Genomic DNA, 25,969 nt, shown 5'->3' with positions numbered 1-25,969 from the left:
ATGTAACTAGTTAAATAGTAGGACTACGAGTTGAGCATGTTTCAGTGTCATTTTTCGTCCGTTGGTCTAGGGGTAAGATACTCGCTTAGGGTGCGAGGGGTCCCGGGTTCAAATCCCAGACGGACACGAGTTTTTGCAGAAGTAATTTGGTGACTATTTAAATGCAACTAGTTATATTGTAGACCTACGAGTTGAGAATGTCTCGCTGTCATACATAATCCGTTGGTTTTGGGGTATGTTACTCGCTTCGGGTGTGAGTGGTCACGGGTTCAAATCCCGGACGGATCCGAGTTTTGCAGAAGTAATTTGGTAACTATTTAAATGTAACTAGTTAAATAGTAGGACTACGAGTGTAGCATGTTTCATTGTCATACATGGTCCGTTGGTCTAGGGGTATGATACTCGCTTCGGGTGTGAGTGGTCCCGGGTTCAAATCCCGGACGGACCCGAGTTTTGCAGAAGTAATTTGGTGACTATTTAAATGTAACTAGTTAAATAGTAGGACTACGAGTTGAGCATGTTTCAGTGTCATTTTTCGTCCGTTGGTCTAGGGGTAAGATACTCGCTTAGGGTGCGAGGGGTCCCGGGTTCAAATCCCAGACGGACACGAGTTTTTGCAGAAGTAATTTGGTGACTATTTAAATGCAACTAGTTATATTGTAGACCTACGAGTGTAGCATGTTTCAGTGTCATATATGGTCCGTTGGTCTAGGGGTATGATACTCGCTTCGGGTGTGAGTGGTCCCGGGTTCAAATCCCGGACGGACCCGAGTTTTGCAGAAGTAATTTGGTGACTACTTAAATGCAACTAATTAAATTGTAGGCCTACGAGTTGAGCATGTCTCGCTGTCATACATGATCCGGTGGTTTTGGGGTATGTTACTCGCTTCGGGTGTGAGTGGTCCCGGGTTCAAATCCCGGACGGACCCGAGTTTTGCGGAAGTAATTTGGTGACTATTTAAATGTAACTAGTTAAATAGTAGGACTACGAGTTGAGCATGTTTCTATGTCATATTTCGTCCGTTGGTTTAGGGGTATGATACTCGCTTCGGGTGTGAGTAGTCCGGGTTCAAATCCCGGACGGACCCGAGTTTTGCAGAAGTAATTTGGTGACTATTTAAATGCAACGAGTTAAATTGTAGGCCTACGAGTTGAGCATGTTTCAGTGTCATATTTCGTCCGTTGGTCTAGGGGTAAGATACTCGCTTAGGGTGCGAGGGGTCCCGGGTTCAAATCCCAGACGGACACGAGATTTTGCAGAAGTAATTTGGTGACTATTTAAATGCAACTAGTTATATAGTAGACCTACGAGTGTAGCATGTTTCAGTGTCATACATGGTCCGTTGGTCTAGGGGTATGATACTCGCTTCGGGTGTGAGTGGTCCCGGGTTCAAATCCTGGACGGACCCGAGGTTTGCAGAAGTATTTTGGTGACTATTTAAATGCAACTAGTTAAATTGTAGGACTACGAGTTGAGAATGTCTCGCTGTCATACATGATCCGTTGGTTTTGGGGTATGTTACTCGCTTCGGGTGTGAGTGGTCACGGGTTCAAATCCCGGACGGATCCGAGTTTTGCAGAAGTAATTTGGTAACTATTTAAATGTAACTAGTTAAATAGTAGGACTACGAGTTGAGCATGTTTCAGTGTCATATTTCGTCCGTTGGTTTAGGGGTATGATACTCGCTTCGGATGTGATTAGTCCCGGGTTCAAATCCCGGACGGACCCGAGTTTTGCAGAAGTAATTTGGTGACTATTTAAATGTAACTAGTTAAATAGTAGGACTACGAGTTGAGCATGTTTCAGTGTCATTTTTCGTCCGTTGGTCTAGGGGTAAGATACTCGCTTAGGGTGCGAGGGGTCCCGGGTTCAAATCCCAGACGGACACGAGTTTTTGCAGAAGTAATTTGGTGACTATTTAAATGCAACTAGTTATATTGTAGACCTACGAGTTGAGAATGTCTCGCTGTCATACATGATCCGTTGGTTTTGGGGTATGTTACTCGCTTCGGGTGTGAGTGGTCACGGGTTCAAATCCCGGACGGATCCGAGTTTTGCAGAAGTAATTTGGTAACTATTTAAATGTAACTAGTTAAATAGTAGGACTACGAGTGTAGCATGTTTCATTGTCATACATGGTCCGTTGGTCTAGGGGTATGATACTCGCTTCGGGTGTGAGTGGTCCCGGGTTCAAATCCCGGACGGACCCGAGTTTTGCAGAAGTAATTTGGTGACTATTTAAATGTAACTAGTTAAATAGTAGGACTACGAGTTGAGCATGTTTCAGTGTCATTTTTCGTCCGTTGGTCTAGGGGTAAGATACTCGCTTAGGGTGCGAGGGGTCCCGGGTTCAAATCCCAGACGGACACGAGTTTTTGCAGAAGTAATTTGGTGACTATTTAAATGCAACTAGTTATATTGTAGACCTACGAGTGTAGCATGTTTCAGTGTCATATATGGTCCGTTGGTCTAGGGGTATGATACTCGCTTCGGGTGTGAGTGGTCCCGGGTTCAAATCCCGGACGGACCCGAGTTTTGCAGAAGTAATTTGGTGACTACTTAAATGCAACTAATTAAATTGTAGGCCTACGAGTTGAGCATGTCTCGCTGTCATACATGATCCGGTGGTTTTGGGGTATGTTACTCGCTTCGGGTGTGAGTGGTCCCGGGTTCAAATCCCGGACGGACCCGAGTTTTGCGGAAGTAATTTGGTGACTATTTAAATGTAACTAGTTAAATAGTAGGACTACGAGTTGAGCATGTTTCTATGTCATATTTCGTCCGTTGGTTTAGGGGTATGATACTCGCTTCGGGTGTGAGTAGTCCGGGTTCAAATCCCGGACGGACCCGAGTTTTGCAGAAGTAATTTGGTGACTATTTAAATGCAACGAGTTAAATTGTAGGCCTACGAGTTGAGCATGTTTCAGTGTCATATTTCGTCCGTTGGTCTAGGGGTAAGATACTCGCTTAGGGTGCGAGGGGTCCCGGGTTCAAATCCCAGACGGACACGAGATTTTGCAGAAGTAATTTGGTGACTATTTAAATGCAACTAGTTATATAGTAGACCTACGAGTGTAGCATGTTTCAGTGTCATACATGGTCCGTTGGTCTAGGGGTATGATACTCGCTTCGGGTGTGAGTGGTCCCGGGTTCAAATCCTGGACGGACCCGAGGTTTGCAGAAGTATTTTGGTGACTATTTAAATGCAACTAGTTAAATTGTAGGACTACGAGTTGAGAATGTCTCGCTGTCATACATGATCCGTTGGTTTTGGGGTATGTTACTCGCTTCGGGTGTGAGTGGTCACGGGTTCAAATCCCGGACGGATCCGAGTTTTGCAGAAGTAATTTGGTGACTATTTAAATGTAACTAGTTAAATAGTAGGACTACGAGTTGAGCATGTTTCAGTGTCATATTTCGTCCGTTGGTTTAGGGGTATGATACTCGCTTCGGATGTGATTAGTCCCGGGTTCAAATCCCGGACGGACCCGAGTTTTGCAGAAGTAATTTGGTGACTATTTAAATGCAACGAGTTATATTGTAGGCCTACGAGTGTAGCATGTTTCATTGTCATACATGGTCCGTTGGTCTAGGGGTATGATACTCGCTTCGGGTGTGAGTGGTCCCGGGTTCAAATCCCGGACGGACCCGAGTTTTGCAGAAGTAATTTGGTGACTATTTAAATGTAACTAGTTAAATAGTAGGACTACGAGTTGAGCATGTTTCAGTGTCATTTTTCGTCCGTTGGTCTAGGGGTAAGATACTCGCTTAGGGTGCGAGGGGTCCCGGGTTCAAATCCCAGACGGACACGAGTTTTTGCAGAAGTAATTTGGTGACTATTTAAATGCAACTAGTTATATTGTAGACCTACGAGTGTAGCATGTTTCAGTGTCATATATGGTCCGTTGGTCTAGGGGTATGATACTCGCTTCGGGTGTGAGTGGTCCCGGGTTCAAATCCCGGACGGACCCGAGTTTTGCAGAAGTAATTTGGTGACTACTTAAATGCAACTAATTAAATTGTAGGCCTACGAGTTGAGCATGTCTCGCTGTCATACATGACCCGGTGGTTTTGGGGTATGTTACTCGCTTCGGGTGTGAGTGGTCCCGGGTTCAAATCCCGGACGGACCCGAGTTTTGCGGAAGTAATTTGGTGACTATTTAAATGTAACTAGTTAAATAGTTGGACTACGAGTTGAGCATGTTTCTATGTCATATTTCGTCCGTTGGTTTAGGGGTATGATACTCGCTTCGGGTGTGAGTAGTCCGGGTTCAAATCCCGGACGGACCCGAGTTTTGCAGAAGTAATTTGGTGACTATTTAAATGCAACGAGTTAAATTGTAGGCCTACGAGTTGAGCATGTTTCAGTGTCATATTTCGTCCGTTGGTCTAGGGGTAAGATACTCGCTTAGGGTGCGAGGGGTCCCGGGTTCAAATCCCAGACGGACACGAGATTTTGCGGAAGTAATTTGGTGACTATTTAAATGCAACTAGTTATATTGTAGACCTACGAGTGTAGCATGTTTCAGTGTCATACATGGTCCGTTGGTCTAGGGGTATGATACTCGCTTCGGGTGTGAGTGGTCCCGGGTTCAAATCCTGGACGGACCCGAGGTTTGCAGAAGTATTTTGGTGACTATTTAAATGCAACTAGTTAAATTGTAGGACTACGAGTTGAGAATGTCTCGCTGTCATACATGATCCGTTGGTTTTGGGGTATGTTGCTCGCTTCGGGTGTGAGTGGTCCCGGGTTCAAATCCCGGACGGACCCGAGTTTTGCGGAAGTAATTTGGTGACTATTTAAATGTAACTAGTTAAATAGTAGGACTACGAGTTGAGCATGTTTCAATGTCATATTTCGTCCGTTGGTTTAGGGGTATGATACTCGCTTCGGGTGTGAGTAGTCCCGGGTTCTAATCCCGGACGGACCCGAGTTTTGCAGAAGTAATTTGGTGACTATTTAAATGCAACGAGTTAAATTGTAGGCTTACGAGTTGAGCATGTTTCAGTGTCATATTTCGTCCGTTGGTCTAGGGGTAAGATACTCGCTTAGGGTGCGAGGGGTCCCGGGTTCAAATCCCAGACGGACACGAGATTTTGCAGAAGTAATTTGGTGACTATTTAAATGCAACTAGTTATATTGTAGACCTACGAGTGTAGCATGTTTCAGTGTCATACAAGATCCGTTGGTCTAGGGGTATGATACTCGCTTCGGGTGTGAGGGGTCCCGGGTTCAAATCCCAGACGGACACGAGATTTTGCAGAAGTAATTTGGTGACTATTTAAATGCAACTAGTTATATTGTAGACCTACGAGTGTAGCATGTTTCAGTGTCATACAAGGTCCGATGGTCTAGGGGTATGATACTCGCTTCGGGTGTGAGTTGTCCCGGGTTCAAATCCTGGACGGACCCGAGGTTTGCAGAAGTATTTTGGTGACTATTTAAATGCAACTAGTTAAATTGTAGGACTACGAGTTGAGAATGTCTCGCTGTCATACATGATCCGTTGGTTTTGGGGTATGTTACTCGCTTCGGGTGTGAGTGGTCACGGGTTCAAATCCCGGACGGATCCGAGTTTTGCAGAAGTAATTTGGTGACTATTTAAATGTAACTAGTTAAATAGTAGGACTACGAGTTGAGCATGTTTCAGTGTCATATTTCGTCCGTTGGTTTAGGGGTATGATACTCGCTTCGGATGTGATTAGTCCCGGGTTCAAATCCCGGACGGACCCGAGTTTTGCAGAAGTAATTTGGTGACTATTTAAATGCAACGAGTTATATTGTAGGCCTACGAGTGTAGCATGTTTCATTGTCATACATGGTCCGTTGGTCTAGGGGTATGATACTCGCTTCGGGTGTGAGTGGTCCCGGGTTCAAATCCCGGACGGACCCGAGTTATGCAGAAGTAATTTGGTGACTATTTAAATGTAACTAGTTAAATAGTAGGACTACGAGTTGAGCATGTTTCAGTGTCATATTTCGTCCGTTGGTCTAGGGGTAAGATACTCGCTTAGGGTGCGAGGGGTCCCGGGTTCAAATCCCAGACGGACACGAGTTTTTGCAGAAGTAATTTGGTGACTATTTAAATGCAACTAGTTATATTGTAGACCTACGAGTGTAGCATGTTTCAGTGTCATATATGGTCCGTTGGTCTAGGGGTATGATACTCGCTTCGGGTGTGAGTGGTCCCGGGTTCAAATCCCGGACGGACCCGAGTTTTGCAGAAGTAATTTGGTGACTACTTAAATGCAACTAATTAAATTGTAGGCCTACGAGTTGAGCATGTCTCGCTGTCATACATGATCCGGTGGTTTAGGGGTATGTTACTCGCTTCGGGTGTGAGTGGTCCCGGGTTCAAATCCCGGACGGACCCGAGTTTTGCGGAAGTAATTTGGTGACTATTTAAATGTAACTAGTTAAATAGTAGGACTACGAGTTGAGCATGTTTCTATGTCATATTTCGTCCGTTGGTTTAGGGGTATGATACTCGCTTCGGGTGTGAGTAGTCCGGGTTCAAATCCCGGACGGACCCGAGTTTTGCAGAAGTAATTTGGTGACTATTTAAATGCAACGAGTTAAATTGTAGGCCTACGAGTTGAGCATGTTTCAGTGTCATATTTCGTCCGTTGGTCTAGGGGTAAGATACTCGCTTAGGGTGCGAGGGGTCCCGGGTTCAAATCCCAGACGGACACGAGATTTTGCAGAAGTAATTTGGTGACTATTTAAATGCAACTAGTTATATTGTAGACCTACGAGTGTAGCATGTTTCAGTGTCATACATGGTCCGTTGGTCTAGGGGTATGATACTCGCTTCGGGTGTGAGTGGTCCCGGGTTCAAATCCTGGACGGACCCGAGGTTTGCAGAAGTATTTTGGTGACTATTTAAATGCAACTAGTTAAATTGTAGGACTACGAGTTGAGAATGTCTCGCTGTCATACATGATCCGTTGGTTTTGGGGTATGTTGCTCGCTTCGGGTGTGAGTGGTCCCGGGTTCAAATCCCGGACGGACCCGAGTTTTGCGGAAGTAATTTGGTGACTATTTAAATGTAACTAGTTAAATAGTAGGACTACGAGTTGAGCATGTTTCAATGTCATATTTCGTCCGTTGGTTTAGGGGTATGATACTCGCTTCGGGTGTGAGTAGTCCCGGGTTCTAATCCCGGACGGACCCGAGTTTTGCAGAAGTAATTTGGTGACTATTTAAATGCAACGAGTTAAATTGTAGGCTTACGTGTTGAGCATGTTTCAGTGTCATATTTCGTCCGTTGGTCTAGGGGTAAGATACTCGCTTAGGGTGCGAGGGGTCCCGGGTTCAAATCCCAGACGGACACGAGATTTTGCAGAAGTAATTTGGTGACTATTTAAATGCAACTAGTTATATTGTAGACCTACGAGTGTAGCATGTTTCAGTGTCATACAAGGTCCGTTGGTCTAGGGGTATGATACTCGCTTCGGGTGTGAGGGGTCCCGGGTTCAAATCCCAGACGGACACGAGATTTTGCAGAAGTAATTTGGTGACTATTTAAATGCAACTAGTTATATTGTAGACCTACGAGTGTAGCATGTTTCAGTGTCATACAAGGTCCGTTGGTCTAGGGGTATGATACTCGCTTCGGGTGTGAGTTGTCCCGGGTTCAAATCCTGGACGGACCCGAGGTTTGCAGAAGTATTTTGGTGACTATTTAAATGCAACTAGTTAAATTGTAGGACTACGAGTTGAGAATGTCTCGCTGTCATACATGATCCGTTGGTTTTGGGGTATGTTGCTCGCTTCGGGTGTGAGTGGTCCCGGGTTCAAATCCCGGACGGACCCGAGTTTTGCGGAAGTAATTTGGTGACTATTTAAATGTAACTAGTTAAATAGTAGGACTACGAGTTGAGCATGTTTCAATGTCATATTTCGTCCGTTGGTTTAGGGGTATGATACTCGCTTCGGGTGTGAGTAGTCCCGGGTTCTAATCCCGGACGGACCCGAGTTTTGCAGAAGTAATTTGGTGACTATTTAAATGCAACGAGTTAAATTGTAGGCTTACGAGTTGAGCATGTTTCAGTGTCATATTTCGTCCGTTGGTCTAGGGGTAAGATACTCGCTTAGGGTGCGAGGGGTCCCGGGTTCAAATCCCAGACGGACACGAGATTTTGCAGAAGTAATTTGGTGACTATTTAAATGCAACTAGTTATATTGTAGACCTACGAGTGTAGCATGTTTCAGTGTCATACAAGGTCCGTTGGTCTAGGGGTATGATACTCGCTTCGGGTGTGAGGGGTCCCGGGTTCAAATCCCAGACGGACACGAGATTTTGCAGAAGTAATTTGGTGACTATTTAAATGCAACTAGTTATATTGTAGACCTACGAGTGTAGCATGTTTCAGTGTCATACAAGGTCCGTTGGTCTAGGGGTATGATACTCGCTTCGGGTGTGAGGTGTCCCGGGTTCAAATCCTGGACGGACCCGAGGTTTGCAGAAGTATTTTGGTGACTATTTAAATGCAACTAGTTAAATTGTAGGACTACGAGTTGAGAATGTCTCGCTGTCATACATGATCCGTTGGTTTTGGGGTATGTTACTCGCTTCGGGTGTGAGTGGTCACGGGTTCAAATCCCGGACGGATCCGAGTTTTGCAGAAGTAATTTGGTGACTATTTAAATGTAACTAGTTAAATAGTAGGACTACGAGTTGAGCATGTTTCAGTGTCATATTTCGTCCGTTGGTTTAGGGGTATGATACTCGCTTCGGATGTGATTAGTCCCGGGTTCAAATCCCGGACGGACCCGAGTTTTGCAGAAGTAATTTGGTGACTATTTAAATGCAACGAGTTATATTGTAGGCCTACGAGTGTAGCATGTTTCATTGTCATACATGGTCCGTTGGTCTAGGGGTATGATACTCGCTTCGGGTGTGAGTGGTCCCGGGTTCAAATCCCGGACGGACCCGAGTTATGCAGAAGTAATTTGGTGACTATTTAAATGTAACTAGTTAAATAGTAGGACTACGAGTTGAGCATGTTTCAGTGTCATATTTCGTCCGTTGGTCTAGGGGTAAGATACTCGCTTAGGGTGCGAGGGGTCCCGGGTTCAAATCCCAGACGGACACGAGATTTTGCAGAAGTAATTTGGTGACTATTTAAATGCAACTAGTTATATTGTAGACCTACGAGTGTAGCATGTTTCAGTGTCATACATGGTCCGTTGGTCTAGGGGTATGATACTCGCTTCGGGTGTGAGTGGTCCCGGGTTCAAATCCTGGACGGACCCGAGGTTTGCAGAAGTATTTTGGTGACTATTTAAATGCAACTAGTTAAATTGTAGGACTACGAGTTGAGAATGTCTCGCTGTCATACATGATCCGTTGGTTTTGGGGTATGTTGCTCGCTTCGGGTGTGAGTGGTCCCGGGTTCAAATCCCGGACGGACCCGAGTTTTGCGGAAGTAATTTGGTGACTATTTAAATGTAACTAGTTAAATAGTAGGACTACGAGTTGAGCATGTTTCAATGTCATATTTCGTCCGTTGGTTTAGGGGTATGATACTCGCTTCGGGTGTGAGTAGTCCCGGGTTCTAATCCCGGACGGACCCGAGTTTTGCAGAAGTAATTTGGTGACTATTTAAATGCAACGAGTTAAATTGTAGGCTTACGAGTTGAGCATGTTTCAGTGTCATATTTCGTCCGTTGGTCTAGGGGTAAGATACTCGCTTAGGGTGCGAGGGGTCCCGGGTTCAAATCCCAGACGGACACGAGATTTTGCAGAAGTAATTTGGTGACTATTTAAATGCAACTAGTTATATTGTAGACCTACGAGTGTAGCATGTTTCAGTGTCATACAAGGTCCGTTGGTCTAGGGGTATGATACTCGCTTCGGGTGTGAGGGGTCCCGGGTTCAAATCCCAGACGGACACGAGATTTTGCAGAAGTAATTTGGTGACTATTTAAATGCAACTAGTTATATTGTAGACCTACGAGTGTAGCATGTTTCAGTGTCATACAAGGTCCGTTGGTCTAGGGGTATGATACTCGCTTCGGGTGTGAGTTGTCCCGGGTTCAAATCCTGGACGGACCCGAGGTTTGCAGAAGTATTTTGGTGACTATTTAAATGCAACTAGTTAAATTGTAGGACTACGAGTTGAGAATGTCTCGCTGTCATACATGATCCGTTGGTTTTGGGGTATGTTGCTCGCTTCGGGTGTGAGTGGTCCCGGGTTCAAATCCCGGACGGACCCGAGTTTTGCGGAAGTAATTTGGTGACTATTTAAATGTAACTAGTTAAATAGTAGGACTACGAGTTGAGCATGTTTCAATGTCATATTTCGTCCGTTGGTTTAGGGGTATGATACTCGCTTCGGGTGTGAGTAGTCCCGGGTTCTAATCCCGGACGGACCCGAGTTTTGCAGAAGTAATTTGGTGACTATTTAAATGCAACGAGTTAAATTGTAGGCTTACGAGTTGAGCATGTTTCAGTGTCATATTTCGTCCGTTGGTCTAGGGGTAAGATACTCGCTTAGGGTGCGAGGGGTCCCGGGTTCAAATCCCAGACGGACACGAGATTTTGCAGAAGTAATTTGGTGACTATTTAAATGCAACTAGTTATATTGTAGACCTACGAGTGTAGCATGTTTCAGTGTCATACAAGGTCCGTTGGTCTAGGGGTATGATACTCGCTTCGGGTGTGAGGGGTCCCGGGTTCAAATCCCAGACGGACACGAGATTTTGCAGAAGTAATTTGGTGACTATTTAAATGCAACTAGTTATATTGTAGACCTACGAGTGTAGCATGTTTCAGTGTCATACAAGGTCCGTTGGTCTAGGGGTATGATACTCGCTTCGGGTGTGAGTTGTCCCGGGTTCAAATCCTGGACGGACCCGAGGTTTGCAGAAGTATTTTGGTGACTATTTAAATGCAACTAGTTAAATTGTAGGACTACGAGTTGAGAATGTCTCGCTGTCATACATGATCCGTTGGTTTTGGGGTATGTTGCTCGCTTCGGGTGTGAGTGGTCCCGGGTTCAAATCCCGGACGGACCCGAGTTTTGCGGAAGTAATTTGGTGACTATTTAAATGTAACTAGTTAAATAGTAGGACTACGAGTTGAGCATGTTTCAATGTCATATTTCGTCCGTTGGTTTAGGGGTATGATACTCGCTTCGGGTGTGAGTAGTCCCGGGTTCTAATCCCGGACGGACCCGAGTTTTGCAGAAGTAATTTGGTGACTATTTAAATGCAACGAGTTAAATTGTAGGCTTACGAGTTGAGCATGTTTCAGTGTCATATTTCGTCCGTTGGTCTAGGGGTAAGATACTCGCTTAGGGTGCGAGGGGTCCCGGGTTCAAATCCCAGACGGACACGAGATTTTGCAGAAGTAATTTGGTGACTATTTAAATGCAACTAGTTATATTGTAGACCTACGAGTGTAGCATGTTTCAGTGTCATACAAGGTCCGTTGGTCTAGGGGTATGATACTCGCTTCGGGTGTGAGGGGTCCCGGGTTCAAATCCCAGACGGACACGAGATTTTGCAGAAGTAATTTGGTGACTATTTAAATGCAACTAGTTATATTGTAGACCTACGAGTGTAGCATGTTTCAGTGTCATACAAGGTCCGTTGGTCTAGGGGTATGATACTCGCTTCGGGTGTGAGTTGTCCCGGGTTCAAATCCTGGACGGACCCGAGGTTTGCAGAAGTATTTTGGTGACTATTTAAATGCAACTAGTTAAATTGTAGGACTACGAGTTGAGAATGTCTCGCTGTCATACATGATCCGTTGGTTTTGGGGTATGTTACTCGCTTCGGGTGTGAGTGGTCACGGGTTCAAATCCCGGACGGATCCGAGTTTTGCAGAAGTAATTTGGTGACTATTTAAATGTAACTAGTTAAATAGTAGGACTACGAGTTGAGCATGTTTCAGTGTCATATTTCGTCCGTTGGTTTAGGGGTATGATACTCGCTTCGGATGTGATTAGTCCCGGGTTCAAATCCCGGACGGACCCGAGTTTTGCAGAAGTAATTTGGTGACTATTTAAATGCAACGAGTTATATTGTAGGCCTACGAGTGTAGCATGTTTCATTGTCATACATGGTCCGTTGGTCTAGGGGTATGATACACGCTTCGGGTGTGAGTGGTCCCGGGTTCAAATCCCGGACGGACCCGAGTTATGCAGAAGTAATTTGGTGACTATTTAAATGTAACTAGTTAAATAGTAGGACTACGAGTTGAGCATGTTTCAGTGTCATATTTCGTCCGTTGGTCTAGGGGTAAGATACTCGCTTAGGGTGCGAGGGGTCCCGGGTTCAAATCCCAGACGGACACGAGTTTTTGCAGAAGTAATTTGGTGACTATTTAAATGCAACTAGTTATATTGTAGACCTACGAGTGTAGCATGTTTCAGTGTCATATATGGTCCGTTGGTCTAGGGGTATGATACTCGCTTCGGGTGTGAGTGGTCCCGGGTTCAAATCCCGGACGGACCCGAGTTTTGCAGAAGTAATTTGGTGACTACTTAAATGCAACTAATTAAATTGTAGGCCTACGAGTTGAGCATGTCTCGCTGTCATACATGATCCGGTGGTTTTGGGGTATGTTACTCGCTTCGGGTGTGAGTGGTCCCGGGTTCAAATCCCGGACGGACCCGAGTTTTGCGGAAGTAATTTGGTGACTATTTAAATGTAACTAGTTAAATAGTAGGACTACGAGTTGAGCATGTTTCTATGTCATATTTCGTCCGTTGGTTTAGGGGTATGATACTCGCTTCGGGTGTGAGTAGTCCGGGTTCAAATCCCGGACGGACCCGAGTTTTGCAGAAGTAATTTGGTGACTATTTAAATGCAACGAGTTAAATTGTAGGCCTACGAGTTGAGCATGTTTCAGTGTCATATTTCGTCCGTTGGTCTAGGGGTAAGATACTCGCTTAGGGTGCGAGGGGTCCCGGGTTCAAATCCCAGACGGACACGAGATTTTGCAGAAGTAATTTGGTGACTATTTAAATGCAACTAGTTATATTGTAGACCTACGAGTGTAGCATGTTTCAGTGTCATACATGGTCCGTTGGTCTAGGGGTATGATACTCGCTTCGGGTGTGAGTGGTCCCGGGTTCAAATCCTGGACGGACCCGAGGTTTGCAGAAGTATTTTGGTGACTATTTAAATGCAACTAGTTAAATTGTAGGACTACGAGTTGAGAATGTCTCGCTGTCATACATGATCCGTTGGTTTTGGGGTATGTTGCTCGCTTCGGGTGTGAGTGGTCCCGGGTTCAAATCCCGGACGGACCCGAGTTTTGCGGAAGTAATTTGGTGACTATTTAAATGTAACTAGTTAAATAGTAGGACTACGAGTTGAGCATGTTTCAGTGTCATATTTCGTCCGTTGGTTTAGGGGTATGATACTCGCTTCGGATGTGATTAGTCCCGGGTTCAAATCCCGGACGGACCCGAGTTTTGCAGAAGTAATTTGGTGACTATTTAAATGCAACGAGTTATATTGTAGGCCTACGAGTGTAGCATGTTTCATTGTCATACATGGTCCGTTGGTCTAGGGGTATGATACTCGCTTCGGGTGTGAGTGGTCCCGGGTTCAAATCCCGCACGGACCCGAGTTATGCAGAAGTAATTTGGTGACTATTTAAATGTAACTAGTTAAATAGTAGGACTACGAGTTGAGCATGTTTCAGTGTCACATTTCGTCCGTTGGTGTAGGGGTAAGATACTCGCTTAGGGTGCGAGGGGTCCCGGGTTCAAATCCCAGACGGACACGAGTTTTTGCAGAAGTAATTTGGTGACTATTTAAATGCAACTAGTTATATTGTAGACCTACGAGTGTAGCATGTTTCAGTGTCATATATGGTCCGTTGCTCTAGGGGTATGATACTCGCTTCGGGTGTGAGTGGTCCCGGGTTCAAATCCCGGACGGACCCGAGTTTTGCAGAAGTAATTTGGTGACTACTTAAATGCAACTAATTAAATTGTAGGCCTACGAGTTGAGCATGTCTCGCTGTCATACATGATCCGGTGGTTTTGGGGTATGTTACTCGCTTCGGGTGTGAGTGGTCCCGGGTTCAAATCCCGGACGGACCCGAGTTTTGCGGAAGTAATTTGGTGACTATTTAAATGTAACTAGTTAAATAGTAGGACTACGAGTTGAGCATGTTTCTATGTCATATTTCGTCCGTTGGTTTAGGGGTATGATACTCGCTTCGGGTGTGAGTAGTCCGGGTTCAAATCCCGGACGGACCCGAGTTTTGCAGAAGTAATTTGGTGACTATTTAAATGCAACGAGTTAAATTGTAGGCCTACGAGTTGAGCATGTTTCAGTGTCATATTTCGTCCGTTGGTCTAGGGGTAAGATACTCGCTTAGGGTGCGAGGGGTCCCGGGTTCAAATCCCAGACGGACACGAGATTTTGCAGAAGTAATTTGGTGACTATTTAAATGCAACTAGTTATATTGTAGACCTACGAGTGTAGCATGTTTCAGTGTCATACATGGTCCGTTGGTCTAGGGGTATGATACTCGCTTCGGGTGTGAGTGGTCCCGGGTTCAAATCCTGGACGGACCCGAGGTTTGCAGAAGTATTTTGGTGACTATTTAAATGCAACTAGTTAAATTGTAGGACTACGAGTTGAGAATGTCTCGCTGTCATACATGATCCGTTGGTTTTGGGGTATGTTGCTCGCTTCGGGTGTGAGTGGTCCCGGGTTCAAATCCCGGACGGACCCGAGGTTTGCAGAAGTATTTTGGTGACTATTTAAATGCAACTAGTTAAATTGTAGGACTACGAGTTGAGAATGTCTCGCTGTCATACATGATCCGTTGGTTTTGGGTTATGTTGCTCGCTTCGGGTGTGAGTGGTCCCGGGTTCAAATCCCGGACGGACCCGAGTTTTGCGGAAGTAATTTGGTGACTATTTAAATGTAACTAGTTAAATAGTAGGACTACGAGTTGAGCATGTTTCAGTGTCATATTTCGTCCGTTGGTCTAGGGGTAAGATACTCGCTTAGGGTGCGAGGGGTCCCGGGTTCAAATCCCAGACGGACACGAGTTTTTGCAGAAGTAATTTGGTGACTATTTAAATGCAACTAGTTAAATTGTAGGACTACGAGTTGAGAATGTCTCGCTGTCATACATGATCCGTTGGTTTTGGGGTATGTTACTCGCTTCGGGTGTGAGTGGTCACGGGTTCAAATCCCGGACGGATCCGAGTTTTGCAGAAGTAATTTGGTGACTATTTAAATGTAACTAGTTAAATAGTAGGACTACGAGTTGAGCATGTTTCAGTGTCATATTTCGTCCGTTGGTTTAGGGGTATGATACTCGCTTCGGATGTGATTAGTCCCGGGTTCAAATCCCGGACGGACCCGAGTTTTGCAGAAGTAATTTGGTGACTATTTAAATGCAACGAGTTATATTGTAGGCCTACGAGTGTAGCATGTTTCATTGTCATACATGGTCCGTTGGTCTAGGGGTATGATACTCGCTTAGGGTGTGAGTGGTCCCGGGTTCAAATCCCGGACGGACCCGTGTTATGCAGAAGTAATTTGGTGACTATTTAAATGTAACTAGTTAAATAGTAGGACTACGAGTTGAGCATGTTTCTATGTCATATTTCGTCCGTTGGTTTAGGGGTATGATACTCGCTTCGGGTGTGAGTAGTCCGGGTTCAAATCCCGGACGGACCCGAGTTTTGCAGAAGTAATTTGGTGACTATTTAAATGCAACGAGTTAAATTGTAGGCCTACGAGTTGAGCATGTTTCAGTGTCATATTTCGTCCGTTGGTCTAGGGGTAAGATACTCGCTTAGGGTGCGAGGGGTCCCGGGTTCAAATCCCAGACGGACACGAGATTTTGCAGAAGTAATTTGGTGACTATTTAAATGCAACTAGTTATATTGTAGACCTACGAGTGTAGCATGTTTCAGTGTCATACATGGTCCGTTGGTCTAGGGGTATGATACTCGCTTCGGGTGTGAGTGGTCCCGGGTTCAAATCCTGGACGGACCCGAGGTTTGCAGAAGTATTTTGGTGACTATTTAAATGCAACTAGTTAAATTGTAGGACTACGAGTTGAGAATGTCTCGCTGTCATACATGATCCGTTGGTTTTGGGGTATGTTGCTCGCTTCGGGTGTGAGTGGTCCCGGGTTCAAATCCCGGACGGACCCGAGGTTTGCAGAAGTATTTTGGTGACTATTTAAATGCAACTAGTTAAATTGTAGGACTACGAGTTGAGAATGTCTCGCTGTCATACATGATCCGTTGGTTTTGGGGTATGTTGCTCGCTTCGGGTGTGAGTGGTCCCGGGTTCAAATCCCGGACGGACCCGAGTTTTGCGGAAGTAATTTGGTGACTATTTAAATGCAACTAGTTAAATTGTAGGACTACGAGTTGAGAATGTCTCGCTGTCATACATGATCCGTTGGTTTTGGGGTATGTTACTCGCTTCGGGTGTGAGTGGTCACGGGTTCAAATCCCGGACGGATCCGAGTTTTGCAGAAGTAATTTGGTGACTATTTAAATGTAACTAGTTAAATAGTAGGACTACGAGTTGAGCATGTTTCAGTGTCATATTTCGTCCGTTGGTTTAGGGGTATGATACTCGCTTCGGATGTGATTAGTCCCGGGTTCAAATCCCGGACGGACCCGAGTTTTGCAGAAGTAATTTGGTGACTATTTAAATGCAACGAGTTATATTGTAGGCCTACGAGTGTAGCATGTTTCATTGTCATACATGGTCCGTTGGTCTAGGGGTATGATACTCGCTTAGGGTGTGAGTGGTCCCGGGTTCAAATCCCGGACGGACCCGTGTTATGCAGAAGTAATTTGGTGACTATTTAAATGTAACTAGTTAAATAGTAGGACTACGAGTTGAGCATGTTTCTATGTCATATTTCGTCCGTTGGTTTAGGGGTATGATACTCGCTTCGGGTGTGAGTAGTCCGGGTTCAAATCCCGGACGGACCCGAGTTTTGCAGAAGTAATTTGGTGACTATTTAAATGCAACGAGTTAAATTGTAGGCCTACGAGTTGAGCATGTTTCAGTGTCATATTTCGTCCGTTGGTCTAGGGGTAAGATACTCGCTTAGGGTGCGAGGGGTCCCGGGTTCAAATCCCAGACGGACACGAGATTTTGCAGAAGTAATTTGGTGACTATTTAAATGCAACTAGTTATATTGTAGACCTACGAGTGTAGCATGTTTCAGTGTCATACATGGTCCGTTGGTCTAGGGGTATGATACTCGCTTCGGGTGTGAGTGGTCCCGGGTTCAAATCCTGGACGGACCCGAGGTTTGCAGAAGTATTTTGGTGACTATTTAAATGCAACTAGTTAAATTGTAGGACTACGAGTTGAGAATGTCTCGCTGTCATACATGATCCGTTGGTTTTGGGGTATGTTGCTCGCTTCGGGTGTGAGTGGTCCCGGGTTCAAATCCCGGACGGACCCGAGGTTTGCAGAAGTATTTTGGTGACTATTTAAATGCAACTAGTTAAATTGTAGGACTACGAGTTGAGAATGTCTCGCTGTCATACATGATCCGTTGGTTTTGGGGTATGTTGCTCGCTTCGGGTGTGAGTGGTCCCGGGTTCAAATCCCGGACGGACCCGAGTTTTGCGGAAGTAATTTGGTGACTATTTAAATGTAACTAGTTAAATAGTAGGACTACGAGTTGAGCATGTTTCAATGTCATATTTCGTCCGTTGGTTTAGGGGTATGATACTCGCTTCGGGTGTGAGTAGTCCCGGGTTCTAATCCCGGACGGACCCGAGTTTTGCAGAAGTAATTTGGTGACTATTTAAATGCAACGAGTTAAATTGTAGGCCTACGAGTTGAGCATGTTTCAGTGTGATATTTCGTCCGTTGGTCTAGGGGTAAGATACTCGCTTAGGGTGCGAGGGGTCCCGGGTTCAAATCCCAGACGGACACGAGATTTTGCAGAAGTAATTTGGTGACTATTTAAATGCAACTAGTTATATTGTAGACCTACGAGTGTAGCATGTTTCAGTGTCATACAAGGTCCGTTGGTCTAGGGGTATGATACTCGCTTCGGGTGTGAGTTGTCCCGGGTTCAAATCCTGGACGGACCCGAGGTTTGCAGAAGTATTTTGGTGACTATTTAAATGCAACTAGTTAAATTGTAGGACTACGAGTTGAGAATGTCTCGCTGTCATACATGATCCGTTGGTTTTGGGGTATGTTACTCGCTTCGGGTGTGAGTGGTCACGGGTTCAAATCCCGGACGGATCCGAGTTTTACAGAAGTAATTTGGTGACTATTTAAATGTAACTAGTTAAATAGTAGGACTACGAGTTGAGCATGTTTCAGTGTCATATTTCGTCCGTTGGTTTAGGGGTATGATACTCGCTTCGGATGTGATTAGTCCCGGGTTCAAATCCCGGACGGACCCGAGTTTTGCAGAAGTAATTTGGTGACTATTTAAATGCAACGAGTTATATTGTAGGCCTACGAGTGTAGCATGTTTCATTGTCATACATGGTCCGTTGGTCTAGGGGTATGATACTCGCTTCGGGTGTGAGTGGTCCCGGGTTCAAATCCCGGACGGACCCGAGTTATGCAGAAGTAATTTGGTGACTATTTAAATGTACCTAGTTAAATAGTAGGACTACGAGTTGAGCATGTTTCAGTGTCATATTTCGTCCGTTGGTCTAGGGGTAAGATACTCGCTTAGGGTGCGAGGGGTCCCGGGTTCAAATCCCAGACGGACACGAGTTTTTGCAGAAGTAATTTGGTGACTATTTAAATGCAACTAGTTATATTGTAGACCTACGAGTGTAGCATGTTTCAGTGTCATATATGGTCCGTTGGTCTAGGGGTATGATACTCGCTTCGGGTGTGAGTGGTCCCGGGTTCAAATCCCGGACGGACCCGAGTTTTGCAGAAGTAATTTGGTGACTACTTAAATGCAACTAATTAAATTGTAGGCCTACGAGTTGAGAATGTCTCGCTGTCATACATGATCCGTTGGTTTTGGGGTATGTTGCTCGCTTCGGGTGTGAGTGGTCCCGGGTTCAAATCCCGGACGGACCCGAGGTTTGCAGAAGTATTTTGGTGACTATTTAAATGCAACTAGTTAAATTGTAGGACTACGAGTTGAGAATGTCTCGCTGTCATACATGATCCGTTGGTTTTGGGGTATGTTGCTCGCTTCGGGTGTGAGTGGTCCCGGGTTCAAATCCCGGACGGACCCGAGTTTTGCGGAAGTAATTTGGTGACTATTTAAATGTAACTAGTTAAATAGTAGGACTACGAGTTGAGCATGTTTCAGTGTCATATTTCGTCCGTTGGTCTAGGGGTAAGATACTCGCTTAGGGTGCGAGGGGTCCCGGGTTCAAATCCCAGACGGACACGAGTATTTGCAGAAGTAATTTGGTGACTATTTAAATGCAACTAGTTAAATTGTAGGACTACGAGTTGAGAATGTCTCGCTGTCATACATGATCCGTTGGTTTTGGGGTATGTTACTCGCTTCGGGTGTGAGTGGTCACGGGTTCAAATCCCGGACGGATCCGAGTTTTGCAGAAGTAATTTGGTGACTATTTAAATGTAACTAGTTAAATAGTAGGACTACGAGTTGAGCATGTTTCAGTGTCATATTTCGTCCGTTGGTTTAGGGGTATGATACTCGCTTCGGATGTGATTAGTCCCGGGTTCAAATCCCGGACGGACCCGAGTTTTGCAGAAGTAATTTGGTGACTATTTAAATGCAACGAGTTATATTGTAGGCCTACGAGTGTAGCATGTTTCATTGTCATACATGGTCCGTTGGTCTAGGGGTATGATACTCGCTTCGGGTGTGAGTGGTCCCGGGTTCAAATCCCGGACGGACCCGAGTTATGCAGAAGTAATTTGGTGACTATTTAAATGTAACTAGTTAAATAGTAGGACTACGAGTTGAGCATGTTTCTATGTCATATTTCGTCCGTTGGTTTAGGGGTATGATACTCGCTTCGGGTGTGAGTAGTCCGGGTTCAAATCCCGGACGGACCCGAGTTTTGCAGAAGTAATTTGGTGACTATTTAAATGCAACGAGTTAAATTGTAGGCCTACGAGTTGAGCATGTTTCAGTGTCATATTTCGTCCGTTGGTCTAGGGGTAAGATACTCGCTTAGGGTGCGAGGGGTCCCGGGTTCAAATCCCAGACGGACACGAGATTTTGCAGAAGTAATTTGGTGACTATTTAAATGCAACTAGTTATATTGTAGACCTACGAGTGTAGCATGTTTCAGTGTCATACATGGTCCGTTGGTCTAGGGGTATGATACTCGCTTCGGGTGTGAGTGGTCCCGGGTTCAAATCCTGGACGGACCCGAGGTTTGCAGAAGTATTTTGGTGACTATTTAAATGCAACTAGTTAAATTGTAGGACTACGAGTTGAGAATGTCTCGCTGTCATACATGATCCGTTGGTTTTGGGGTATGTTGCTCGCTTCGGGTGTGAGTGGTCCCGGGTTCAAATCCCGGACGGACCCGAGGTTTGCAGAAGTATTTTGGTGACTATTTAAATGCAACTAGTTAAATTGTAGGACTACGAGTTGAGAATGTCTCGCTGTCATACATGATCCGTTGGTTTTGGGGTATGTTGCTCGCTTCGGGTGTGAGTGGTCCCGGGTTCAAATCCCGGACGGACCCGAGTTTTGCGGAAGTAATTTGGTGACTATTTAAATGTAACTAGTTAAATAGTAGGACTACGAGTTGAGCATGTTTCAATGTCATATTTCGTCCGTTGGTTTAGGGGTATGATACTCGCTTCGGGTGTGAGTAGTCCCGGGTTCTAATCCCGGACGGACCCGAGTTTTGCAGAAGTAATTTGGTGACTATTTAAATGCAACGAGTTAAATTGTAGGCCTACGAGTTGAGCATGTTTCAGTGTCATATTTCGTCCGTTGGTCTAGGGGTAAGATACTCGCTTAGGGTGCGAGGGGTCCCGGGTTCAAATCCCAGACGGACACGAGATTTTGCAGAAGTAATTTGGTGACTATTTAAATGCAACTAGTTATATTGTAGACCTACGAGTGTAGCATGTTTCAGTGTCATACAAGGTCCGTTGGTCTAGGGGTATGATACTCGCTTCGGGTGTGAGTTGTCCCGGGTTCAAATCCTGGACGGACCCGAGGTTTGCAGAAGTATTTTGGTGACTATTTAAATGCAACTAGTTAAATTGTAGGACTACGAGTTGAGAATGTCTCGCTGTCATACATGATCCGTTGGTTTTGGGGTATGTTACTCGCTTCGGGTGTGAGTGGTCACGGGTTCAAATCCCGGACGGATCCGAGTTTTGCAGAAGTAATTTGGTGACTATTTAAATGTAACTAGTTAAATAGTAGGACTACGAGTTGAGCATGTTTCAGTGTCATATTTCGTCCGTTGGTTTAGGGGTATGATACTCGCTTCGGATGTGATTAGTCCCGGGTTCAAATCCCGGACGGACCCGAGTTTTGCAGAAGTAATTTGGTGACTATTTAAATGCAACGAGTTATATTGTAGGCCTACGAGTGTAGCATGTTTCATTGTCATACATGGTCCGTTGGTCTAGGGGTATGATACTCGCTTCGGGTGTGAGTGGTCCCGGGTTCAAATCCCGGACGGACCCGAGTTATGCAGAAGTAATTTGGTGACTATTTAAATGTACCTAGTTAAATAGTAGGACTACGAGTTGAGCATGTTTCAGTGTCATATTTCGTCCGTTGGTCTAGGGGTAAGATACTCGCTTAGGGTGCGAGGGGTCCCGGGTTCAAATCCCAGACGGACACGAGTTTTTGCAGAAGTAATTTGGTGACTATTTAAATGCAACTAGTTATATTTTAGACCTACGAGTGTAGCATGTTTCAGTGTCATATATGGTCCGTTGGTCTAGGGGTATGATACTCGCTTCGGGTGTGAGTGGTCCCGGGTTCAAATCCCGGACGGACCCGAGTTTTGCAGAAGTAATTTGGTGACTACTTAAATGCAACTAATTAAATTGTAGGCCTACGAGTTGAGCATGTCTCGCTGTCATACATGATCCGGTGGTTTTGGGGTATGTTACTCGCTTCGGGTGTGAGTGGTCCCGGGTTTAAATCCCGGACGGACCCGAGTTTTGCGGAAGTAATTTGGTGACTATTTAAATGCAACTAGTTATATTGTAGACCTACGAGTGTAGCATGTTTCAGTGTCATATATGGTCCGTTGGTCTAGGGGTATGATACTCGCTTCGGGTGTGAGTGGTCCCGGGTTCAAATCCCGGACGGACCCGAGTTTTGCAGAAGTAATTTGGTGACTACTTAAATGCAACTAATTAAATTGTAGGCCTACGAGTTGAGCATGTCTCGCTGTCATACATGATCCGGTGGTTTTGGGGTATGTTGCTCGCTTCGGGTGTGAGTGGTCCCGGGTTCAAATCCCGGACGGACCCGAGGTTTGCAGAAGTATTTTGGTGACTATTTAAATGCAACTAGTTAAATTGTAGGACTACGAGTTGAGAATGTCTCGCTGTCATACATGATCCGTTGGTTTTGGGGTATGTTGCTCGCTTCGGGTGTGAGTGGTCCCGGGTTCAAATCCCGGACGGACCCGAGTTTTGCGGAAGTAATTTGGTGACTATTTAAATGTAACTAGTTAAATAGTAGGACTACGAGTTGAGCATGTTTCAGTGTCATATTTCGTCCGTTGGTCTAGGGGTAAGATACTCGCTTAGGGTGCGAGGGGTCCCGGGTTCAAATCCCAGACGGACACGAGTTTTTGCAGAAGTAATTTGGTGACTATTTAAATGCAACTAGTTAAATTGTAGGACTACGAGTTGAGAATGTCTCGCTGTCATACATGATCCGTTGGTTTTGGGGTATGTTACTCGCTTCGGGTGTGAGTGGTCACGGGTTCAAATCCCGGACGGATCCGAGTTTTGCAGAAGTAATTTGGTGACTATTTAAATGTAACTAGTTAAATAGTAGGACTACGAGTTGAGCATGTTTCAGTGTCATATTTCGTCCGTTGGTTTAGGGGTATGATACTCGCTTCGGATGTGATTAGTCCCGGGTTCAAATCCCGGACGGACCCGAGTTTTGCAGAAGTAATTTGGTGACTATTTAAATGCAACGAGTTATATTGTAGGCCTACGAGTGTAGCATGTTTCATTGTCATACATGGTCCGTTGGTCTAGGGGTATGATACTCGCTTCGGGTGTGAGTGGTCCCGGGTTCAAATCCCGGACGGACCCGAGTTATGCAGAAGTAATTTGGTGACTATTTAAATGTAACTAGTTAAATAGTAGGACTACGAGTTGAGCATGTTTCTATGTCATATTTCGTCCGTTGGTTTAGGGGTATGATACTCGCTTCGGGTGTGAGTAGTCCGGGTTCAAATCCCGGACGGACCCGAGTTTTGCAGAAGTAATTTGGTGACTATTTAAATGCAACGAGTTAAATTGTAGGCCTACGAGTTGAGCATGTTTCAGTGTCATATTTCGTCCGTTGGTCTAGGGGTAAGATACTCGCTTAGGGTGCGAGGGGTCCCGGGTTCAAATCCCAGACGGACACGAGATTTTGCAGAAGTAATTTGGTGACTATTTAAATGCAACTAGTTATATTGTAGACCTACGAGTGTAGCATGTTTCAGTGTCATACATGGTCCGTTGGTCTAGGGGTATGATACTCGCTTCGGGTGTGAGTGGTCCCGGGTTCAAATCCTGGACGGACCCGAGGTTTGCAGAAGTATTTTGGTGACTATTTAAATGCAACTAGTTAAATTGTAGGACTACGAGTTGAGAATGTCTCGCTGTCATACATGATCCGTTGGTTTTGGGGTATGTTGCTCGCTTCGGGTGTGAGTGGTCCCGGGTTCAAATCCCGGACGGACCCGAGGTTTGCAGAAGTATTTTGGTGACTATTTAAATGCAACTAGTTAAATTGTAGGACTACGAGTTGAGAATGTCTCGCTGTCATACATGATCCGTTGGTTTTGGGGTATGTTGCTCGCTTCGGGTGTGAGTGGTTCCGGGTTCAAATCCCGGACGGACCCGAGTTTTGCGGAAGTAATTTGGTGACTATTTAAATGTAACTAGTTAAATAGTAGGACTACGAGTTGAGCATGTTTCAATGTCATATTTCGTCCGTTGGTTTAGGGGTATGATACTCGCTTCGGGTGTGAGTAGTCCCGGGTTCTAATCCCGGACGGACCCGAGTTTTGCAGAAGTAATTTGGTGACTATTTAAATGCAACGAGTTAAATTGTAGGCCTACGAGTTGAGCATGTTTCAGTGTCATATTTCGTCCGTTGGTCTAGGGGTAAGATACTCGCTTAGGGTGCGAGGGGTCCCGGGTTCAAATCCCAGACGGACACGAGATTTTGCAGAAGTAATTTGGTGACTATTTAAATGCAACTAGTTATATTGTAGACCTACGAGTGTAGCATGTTTCAGTGTCATACAAGGTCCGTTGGTCTAGGGGTATGATACTCGCTTCGGGTGTGAGTTGTCCCGGGTTCAAATCCTGGACGGACCCGAGGTTTGCAGAAGTATTTTGGTGACTATTTAAATGCAACTAGTTAAATTGTAGGACTACGAGTTGAGAATGTCTCGCTGTCATACATGATCCGTTGGTTTTGGGGTATGTTACTCGCTTCGGGTGTGAGTGGTCACGGGTTCAAATCCCGGACGGATCCGAGTTTTGCAGAAGTAATTTGGTGACTATTTAAATGTAACTAGTTAAATAGTAGGACTACGAGTTGAGCATGTTTCAGTGTCATATTTCGTCCGTTGGTTTAGGGGTATGATACTCGCTTCGGATGTGATTAGTCCCGGGTTCAAATCCCGGACGGACCCGAGTTTTGCAGAAGTAATTTGGTGACTATTTAAATGCAACGAGTTATATTGTAGGCCTACGAGTGTAGCATGTTTCATTGTCATACATGGTCCGTTGGTCTAGGGGTATGATACTCGCTTCGGGTGTGAGTGGTCCCGGGTTCAAATCCCGGACGGACCCGAGTTATGCAGAAGTAATTTGGTGACTATTTAAATGTACCTAGTTAAATAGTAGGACTACGAGTTGAGCATGTTTCAGTGTCATATTTCGTCCGTTGGTCTAGGGGTAAGATACTCGCTTAGGGTGCGAGGGGTCCCGGGTTCAAATCCCAGACGGACACGAGTTTTTGCAGAAGTAATTTGGTGACTATTTAAATGCAACTAGTTATATTTTAGACCTACGAGTGTAGCATGTTTCAGTGTCATATATGGTCCGTTGGTCTAGGGGTATGATACTCGCTTCGGGTGTGAGTGGTCCCGGGTTCAAATCCCGGACGGACCCGAGTTTTGCAGAAGTAATTTGGTGACTACTTAAATGCAACTAATTAAATTGTAGGCCTACGAGTTGAGCATGTCTCGCTGTCATACATGATCCGGTGGTTTTGGGGTATGTTACTCGCTTCGGGTGTGAGTGGTCCCGGGTTTAAATCCCGGACGGACCCGAGTTTTGCGGAAGTAATTTGGTGACTATTTAAATGCAACTAGTTATATTGTAGACCTACGAGTGTAGCATGTTTCAGTGTCATATATGGTCCGTTGGTCTAGGGGTATGATACTCGCTTCGGGTGTGAGTGGTCCCGGGTTCAAATCCCGGACGGACCCGAGTTTTGCAGAAGTAATTTGGTGACTACTTAAATGCAACTAATTAAATTGTAGGCCTACGAGTTGAGCATGTCTCGCTGTCATACATGATCCGGTGGTTTTGGGGTATGTTACTCGCTTCGGGTGTGAGTGGGCCCGGGTTCAAATCCCGGACGGACCCGAGTTTTGCGGAAGTAATTTGGTGACTATTTAAATGTAACTAGTTAAATAGTAGGACTACGAGTTGAGCATGTTTCTATGTCATATTTCGTCCGTTGGTTTAGGGGTATGATACTCGCTTCGGGTGTGAGTAGTCCGGGTTCAAATCCCGGACGGACCCGAGTTTTGCAGAAGTAATTTGGTGACAATTTAAATGCAACTAGTTATATTGTA

At 45.2% G+C, this 25,969-nt stretch overlaps 36 non-coding genes across 36 annotated transcripts; all 36 read left to right on the top strand.

The window, feature by feature from the left end:
• Positions 1–376: 376 nt before the first annotated feature.
• On the top strand, positions 377–448 carry TRNAP-CGG (transfer RNA proline (anticodon CGG)). Its single transcript has one exon. It is a non-coding gene; the product is annotated as a tRNA-Pro (tRNA).
• Positions 449–697: 249 nt separating this feature from the next.
• TRNAP-CGG (transfer RNA proline (anticodon CGG)) lies at positions 698–769 on the top strand. Its single transcript has one exon. It is a non-coding gene; the product is annotated as a tRNA-Pro (tRNA).
• A 568-nt stretch (positions 770–1,337) lies between these two features.
• On the top strand, positions 1,338–1,409 carry TRNAP-CGG (transfer RNA proline (anticodon CGG)). The gene has a single exon. It is a non-coding gene; the product is annotated as a tRNA-Pro (tRNA).
• A 729-nt stretch (positions 1,410–2,138) lies between these two features.
• TRNAP-CGG (transfer RNA proline (anticodon CGG)) lies at positions 2,139–2,210 on the top strand. The gene has a single exon. It is a non-coding gene; the product is annotated as a tRNA-Pro (tRNA).
• A 249-nt stretch (positions 2,211–2,459) lies between these two features.
• Positions 2,460–2,531, top strand: TRNAP-CGG (transfer RNA proline (anticodon CGG)). Its single transcript has one exon. It is a non-coding gene; the product is annotated as a tRNA-Pro (tRNA).
• Positions 2,532–3,099: 568 nt separating this feature from the next.
• On the top strand, positions 3,100–3,171 carry TRNAP-CGG (transfer RNA proline (anticodon CGG)). Its single transcript has one exon. It is a non-coding gene; the product is annotated as a tRNA-Pro (tRNA).
• A 408-nt stretch (positions 3,172–3,579) lies between these two features.
• On the top strand, positions 3,580–3,651 carry TRNAP-CGG (transfer RNA proline (anticodon CGG)). The gene has a single exon. It is a non-coding gene; the product is annotated as a tRNA-Pro (tRNA).
• A 249-nt stretch (positions 3,652–3,900) lies between these two features.
• On the top strand, positions 3,901–3,972 carry TRNAP-CGG (transfer RNA proline (anticodon CGG)). The gene has a single exon. It is a non-coding gene; the product is annotated as a tRNA-Pro (tRNA).
• A 568-nt stretch (positions 3,973–4,540) lies between these two features.
• Positions 4,541–4,612, top strand: TRNAP-CGG (transfer RNA proline (anticodon CGG)). Its single transcript has one exon. It is a non-coding gene; the product is annotated as a tRNA-Pro (tRNA).
• Positions 4,613–5,822: 1,210 nt separating this feature from the next.
• On the top strand, positions 5,823–5,894 carry TRNAP-CGG (transfer RNA proline (anticodon CGG)). Its single transcript has one exon. It is a non-coding gene; the product is annotated as a tRNA-Pro (tRNA).
• A 249-nt stretch (positions 5,895–6,143) lies between these two features.
• TRNAP-CGG (transfer RNA proline (anticodon CGG)) lies at positions 6,144–6,215 on the top strand. The gene has a single exon. It is a non-coding gene; the product is annotated as a tRNA-Pro (tRNA).
• Positions 6,216–6,783: 568 nt separating this feature from the next.
• TRNAP-CGG (transfer RNA proline (anticodon CGG)) lies at positions 6,784–6,855 on the top strand. Its single transcript has one exon. It is a non-coding gene; the product is annotated as a tRNA-Pro (tRNA).
• A 2,012-nt stretch (positions 6,856–8,867) lies between these two features.
• Positions 8,868–8,939, top strand: TRNAP-CGG (transfer RNA proline (anticodon CGG)). Its single transcript has one exon. It is a non-coding gene; the product is annotated as a tRNA-Pro (tRNA).
• A 249-nt stretch (positions 8,940–9,188) lies between these two features.
• Positions 9,189–9,260, top strand: TRNAP-CGG (transfer RNA proline (anticodon CGG)). Its single transcript has one exon. It is a non-coding gene; the product is annotated as a tRNA-Pro (tRNA).
• A 2,814-nt stretch (positions 9,261–12,074) lies between these two features.
• On the top strand, positions 12,075–12,146 carry TRNAP-CGG (transfer RNA proline (anticodon CGG)). Its single transcript has one exon. It is a non-coding gene; the product is annotated as a tRNA-Pro (tRNA).
• A 249-nt stretch (positions 12,147–12,395) lies between these two features.
• On the top strand, positions 12,396–12,467 carry TRNAP-CGG (transfer RNA proline (anticodon CGG)). The gene has a single exon. It is a non-coding gene; the product is annotated as a tRNA-Pro (tRNA).
• Positions 12,468–13,035: 568 nt separating this feature from the next.
• TRNAP-CGG (transfer RNA proline (anticodon CGG)) lies at positions 13,036–13,107 on the top strand. The gene has a single exon. It is a non-coding gene; the product is annotated as a tRNA-Pro (tRNA).
• A 408-nt stretch (positions 13,108–13,515) lies between these two features.
• Positions 13,516–13,587, top strand: TRNAP-CGG (transfer RNA proline (anticodon CGG)). Its single transcript has one exon. It is a non-coding gene; the product is annotated as a tRNA-Pro (tRNA).
• A 249-nt stretch (positions 13,588–13,836) lies between these two features.
• TRNAP-CGG (transfer RNA proline (anticodon CGG)) lies at positions 13,837–13,908 on the top strand. The gene has a single exon. It is a non-coding gene; the product is annotated as a tRNA-Pro (tRNA).
• Positions 13,909–14,476: 568 nt separating this feature from the next.
• On the top strand, positions 14,477–14,548 carry TRNAP-CGG (transfer RNA proline (anticodon CGG)). Its single transcript has one exon. It is a non-coding gene; the product is annotated as a tRNA-Pro (tRNA).
• Positions 14,549–15,437: 889 nt separating this feature from the next.
• TRNAP-AGG (transfer RNA proline (anticodon AGG)) lies at positions 15,438–15,509 on the top strand. The gene has a single exon. It is a non-coding gene; the product is annotated as a tRNA-Pro (tRNA).
• Positions 15,510–15,917: 408 nt separating this feature from the next.
• Positions 15,918–15,989, top strand: TRNAP-CGG (transfer RNA proline (anticodon CGG)). The gene has a single exon. It is a non-coding gene; the product is annotated as a tRNA-Pro (tRNA).
• Positions 15,990–16,717: 728 nt separating this feature from the next.
• Positions 16,718–16,789, top strand: TRNAP-AGG (transfer RNA proline (anticodon AGG)). The gene has a single exon. It is a non-coding gene; the product is annotated as a tRNA-Pro (tRNA).
• Positions 16,790–17,197: 408 nt separating this feature from the next.
• TRNAP-CGG (transfer RNA proline (anticodon CGG)) lies at positions 17,198–17,269 on the top strand. The gene has a single exon. It is a non-coding gene; the product is annotated as a tRNA-Pro (tRNA).
• Positions 17,270–18,478: 1,209 nt separating this feature from the next.
• TRNAP-CGG (transfer RNA proline (anticodon CGG)) lies at positions 18,479–18,550 on the top strand. Its single transcript has one exon. It is a non-coding gene; the product is annotated as a tRNA-Pro (tRNA).
• Positions 18,551–18,799: 249 nt separating this feature from the next.
• On the top strand, positions 18,800–18,871 carry TRNAP-CGG (transfer RNA proline (anticodon CGG)). Its single transcript has one exon. It is a non-coding gene; the product is annotated as a tRNA-Pro (tRNA).
• Positions 18,872–19,760: 889 nt separating this feature from the next.
• TRNAP-CGG (transfer RNA proline (anticodon CGG)) lies at positions 19,761–19,832 on the top strand. The gene has a single exon. It is a non-coding gene; the product is annotated as a tRNA-Pro (tRNA).
• Positions 19,833–20,240: 408 nt separating this feature from the next.
• Positions 20,241–20,312, top strand: TRNAP-CGG (transfer RNA proline (anticodon CGG)). Its single transcript has one exon. It is a non-coding gene; the product is annotated as a tRNA-Pro (tRNA).
• A 1,209-nt stretch (positions 20,313–21,521) lies between these two features.
• Positions 21,522–21,593, top strand: TRNAP-CGG (transfer RNA proline (anticodon CGG)). The gene has a single exon. It is a non-coding gene; the product is annotated as a tRNA-Pro (tRNA).
• A 249-nt stretch (positions 21,594–21,842) lies between these two features.
• Positions 21,843–21,914, top strand: TRNAP-CGG (transfer RNA proline (anticodon CGG)). Its single transcript has one exon. It is a non-coding gene; the product is annotated as a tRNA-Pro (tRNA).
• A 248-nt stretch (positions 21,915–22,162) lies between these two features.
• TRNAP-CGG (transfer RNA proline (anticodon CGG)) lies at positions 22,163–22,234 on the top strand. The gene has a single exon. It is a non-coding gene; the product is annotated as a tRNA-Pro (tRNA).
• Positions 22,235–23,123: 889 nt separating this feature from the next.
• On the top strand, positions 23,124–23,195 carry TRNAP-CGG (transfer RNA proline (anticodon CGG)). Its single transcript has one exon. It is a non-coding gene; the product is annotated as a tRNA-Pro (tRNA).
• Positions 23,196–23,603: 408 nt separating this feature from the next.
• Positions 23,604–23,675, top strand: TRNAP-CGG (transfer RNA proline (anticodon CGG)). The gene has a single exon. It is a non-coding gene; the product is annotated as a tRNA-Pro (tRNA).
• A 1,209-nt stretch (positions 23,676–24,884) lies between these two features.
• TRNAP-CGG (transfer RNA proline (anticodon CGG)) lies at positions 24,885–24,956 on the top strand. The gene has a single exon. It is a non-coding gene; the product is annotated as a tRNA-Pro (tRNA).
• A 249-nt stretch (positions 24,957–25,205) lies between these two features.
• On the top strand, positions 25,206–25,277 carry TRNAP-CGG (transfer RNA proline (anticodon CGG)). Its single transcript has one exon. It is a non-coding gene; the product is annotated as a tRNA-Pro (tRNA).
• A 248-nt stretch (positions 25,278–25,525) lies between these two features.
• Positions 25,526–25,597, top strand: TRNAP-CGG (transfer RNA proline (anticodon CGG)). The gene has a single exon. It is a non-coding gene; the product is annotated as a tRNA-Pro (tRNA).
• The last annotated feature ends 372 nt before the right edge of the window (positions 25,598–25,969 follow it).

The sequence above is a fragment of the Phalangium opilio genome, unplaced genomic scaffold (genome assembly GCF_054372755.1).
Source record: "Phalangium opilio isolate 3A_F unplaced genomic scaffold, DU_Popi_V2 ptg000487l_1, whole genome shotgun sequence".
Lineage (NCBI taxonomy): Eukaryota > Metazoa > Arthropoda > Arachnida > Opiliones > Phalangiidae > Phalangium > Phalangium opilio.
The sequence above is the reverse complement of the archived record's forward strand: the minus strand, read 5'-3'. Positions and strand labels throughout refer to the sequence as shown.